This window comes from Mobula hypostoma, chromosome 12, assembly GCF_963921235.1.
Source record: "Mobula hypostoma chromosome 12, sMobHyp1.1, whole genome shotgun sequence".
Lineage (NCBI taxonomy): Eukaryota > Metazoa > Chordata > Chondrichthyes > Myliobatiformes > Myliobatidae > Mobula > Mobula hypostoma.
The window spans coordinates 115,483,885-115,487,697 of NC_086108.1; positions in this window are offsets into that span (position 1 = coordinate 115,483,885).

A 3,813-nucleotide genomic window follows, 5' to 3' on the forward strand; every position below is an offset into this window, starting at 1 on the left:
ATGCCTCCCGGACTCACAGCAGGTAGAGCTGGGGGCTGGCGATGAAAGTCCCTGATGAGAGAGGGGTCCAGGATGTTACAGGCGGGGACCCAGCACCTCTCCTCACGACTGTAGCCCTCCCGGTCCACAAGAAACTGGGGGCCACGGCCCCAGCGACGAACGTTCAGCAGTCGGCGCACCGTGAAGGCCTCTGACCCATTGATGAGCTGTGGGGGAGGGGGGATTTGGGGACAGGACATGGGGGGTGGCTTATGAAAGGCTCGATGTGGGACACATGGAAGGTGGTTTGAATGTGGCAGAGAGTGGAGGGAAGCTTGAGACGGACGGCAGCAGGGCTGATGGCTTTAGCAATGGGAAAGGGGCCGATGAAGCGAGGGGCGAGCTTGCAGGAATTCACCTTGAGGGGCAGGTCTCGGGTTGAAAGCCACACACGCTGTCCCTGGCGGTAACACGGGGCTTTGGAGCGATGGTGGTCAGCTTGACGCTTGATTCTAGCAGAGGCACGGAGAAGGGCAGAGTGAGTGCGCCTCCACGTCTGCTGACAACGGCGGGTGAATGCCTCGGCAGATGGAACGCCAACCTCCTCCTCCTGGGCAGGAAACAGTGGAGGTTGGTAGCCAAGGCAGCACTCGAACGGGGACAGACCAGTGGAGGAGGATGGATGAGAGTTTATGGCGTACTCTGCCCAGGGTAGCTGCTGACTCCACGCAGAGGGGTTCTGGGAGACCAGACACCGAAATACAGTCTCTAGCTGTTGGTTGGCCCGCTCGGTCTGGTCGTTGGTCTGTGGGTGGAATCCTGGAGACAGACTTACGGAGGGACCCAGAAGATTACAGAATGCCCTCCAGAAGTTGGACGTGAAATGAGAGCCCCTGTCTGACACAACATCGACAGGTAACCCATGTAATTTAAAAACATGCAGTACTGGTAATTTGGCTGTTTCTTTGGCCGAGGGGAGTTTAGATAAAGGAATGAAGTGTACAGACTTGGAGAAACGATCAACTGCTGTGAGAATGGTGCTGTTACCATCTGATGGGGGAAGACCGGTGACAAAATCCAGGGCAATGTGGGACCAGGGTCTCTTGGGGATAGACAGAGGTTGTAACAAACCAGCAAGTGACCGGTTAGAGTTCCTGCCTTGAGCACAGAATGACCAGGCTGAGACAAAGTTGAGGATGTCGTCTCCCATGGAGGCCACCAGAACTGCCGACTGATGAAGGCATGAGTATGCTTGGTTCCAGGGTGACAGGATAACTGGGAGGAATGACCCCACTGCAATACCTGTGAGCAGACTGAGCTGGGAACATAAACACGGTTACTGGGGCATTGACCGGGGGCTGCCTCGCTCTGTTGAGGAGCTTGCACAATGGATTCAATGTCCCATTGCACTGCACCCACGAGACAGTGAGCAGGGAGGATGACATCGGGCACCTCAGGGGTCTCAGAGGAGGAAAATCTTCAGGAGAGGGCATCAGGTTTTCCATTCTTGGAACCCGGTAGAAGGACAGAGTAAAATTGAACCTAGACAAAAAACGGGGAACAACGAGCTTGACGGGAGTTGAGACGCTTGGCCACACGGATATATTCCAGATTCTTGTGATCAGTCCAGACTAAGAATGGCACCTTTGCTCCCTCCAGCCAATGCCTCCACTCCTCCAGAGCTAGCTCCACAGCCAGCAGCTCTGGTTTCTGACATTGTAATTCCGCTTGGTGGGAGTGAGGTGGTGAGAGAAGGCGGCGCAGGGGTGTACCTTCTCATCCTTGGCCGAATACTGAGAGAGAACAGCTCCTACACCAATATCAGACACATCCATCTCCACAGGTAGGTGGCTGATTGAATCAGGATGGGGGCAGGGGTGAAACGTTCCTTCGGGTCAGAGAATGGTTTTTCTGCAGCAGGGGACCAGGAGAATCTGACAGCCGATGAGGTCAGAGCAATGACTGGTGCAGAGAGTGTACTGTAATTTCTGATGAAGCAGCGATAGAAGTTAGCAAAGCACAAGAAGCGTTGTAACTCTCGACGAGTCAAAGGTTGGGGCCATTCGAACAGCACCTTGACGTTCTGTTGGTCCATCTGAATGGAACCACCTGAAATTACATGCCCCAGGAAGGAGACGGTATTGCGATGAAATTCACATTTCTCAGCCTTCACAAAGAGCTGGTTCTCTAGAAGGCGCTGGAGAACTCTGCGGACGTGACCTGTGTGTTCAGCAAAGGACTTGGGAAAAATCAAAATGTCATTGAGATACACAAAAGCAAATTAGTTCAGCATGTCCCTGGGAACGTCATTTACCAGGGCTTGGAAGACAGCAGGGGCATTGGTGAGACCAAATGGCATGACCAGATACTTGTAACGGCCTGGGGTGGTGTTGAAGGTGGTCTTCCACTCGTCCCCTTCGCGGATGCAGACAAGATGGTAGGCATTACAGAGATCAATCTTGGCGAAAACTGAGGTTCCTTGCAGTAGGTCAAATGCCAAGGTCATGAGTGGAAGAGGGTAATGGTTCTTAACAGTAACTTCATTCAGTCCTCGGTAATCAATGCATGGACGTAAGGAGCCATCCTTATTTTCAACAAATAAAAAAAAACCAGCAGCAGCAGGGGAGGAAGACAGGCAAATGTCCCAGTCAGACAGCTGGGTGACGACAAAGGCCACCTTGGCTCGATCAGTCAGAAACATTGTTGGTTGCAATTCAAAAATGAGGGTGCACTGGGAAAGAAAAGAGCATCAGGTACCAGGCTCACCTGAGTACTTTTCTGGAGGAGGCAGATGGGGCTCTTGGACAGGAGGAGGGAGCGAGGATACAGAGGACAGAGCAGAAGATACAATCACAAAATGTTGATGGGCGCTCTGGGACAACTGGAGTGACTGAATCTGGGCCACAAGATCGGCTACATTGACAGAAAGTGACTCCACTGCCCTGAACGTGGACTCCAGCTGGTTCTGGTGTCTCCCCAGCATCACTCCCTGTTGTTCCAGGGCAGCTCTCAGATGACCAGGGTCTGCTGGATCCATTGTGGCCAGATTGTACTATCAGGACACTGGAGCAGGGATCCAATTGCAGACCCAGTACTGTGCACACAGGGATATTAATTGAGTAACAAATCCCAAGGTGAAAACAAAGTCAACATCAAAGTTCAGGCAGAGATCAAAACATCCAGAGAAATCCAAAAACCAGAACTGGAAACAGGTAGAGTCAATATTCAGACACACAGAATACAGATACAAATGCTGGAAAGGCTCAGGAAAATTCACTGACACAATCTGACTACAAACAGGTGAAAACACAGGACTGAAATACACTGAGCAATAAACAGAGAGGCAGATGATAGGTGGAGCACAATGAGACACAGGTGCAGCAATACAGGTAATAATGAGAAACAGGTGAGAGACGGAGTACTCAGTAATACAGGGGCCGGAGTAGAGCAGGACCGGGGACAGGAGCACCTGGCAATACAAACCACAGACTGACAGCTGGGGGGAAACACACAGAAAGACAGAGTTCAACTGGAGGTACTGACAAAGGTAAAAGAAAGGAAATTATAGGCTCGTTAGCCTAATCTCAGTGGGTAGGAAAGTGCTAGAATCTATTAAGCAGGAGGTTTCATGATAAAATATGTCAAGGTCAGCATGGTTTCTGTTTTGGGAAATCTTGCCTGACAAATTACTTACAGTTCTTTAAGGAAGTAACAAGCAGAGTGGACAAAGGAGAGGAAATGGACGTCATTTACTTGAATTTTCAGAAGGCCTTTGATAGGGTGCCACACAAGAAGCTGCTTAACTAGATAAAATCCTGTGGTGTTACTGGAAAG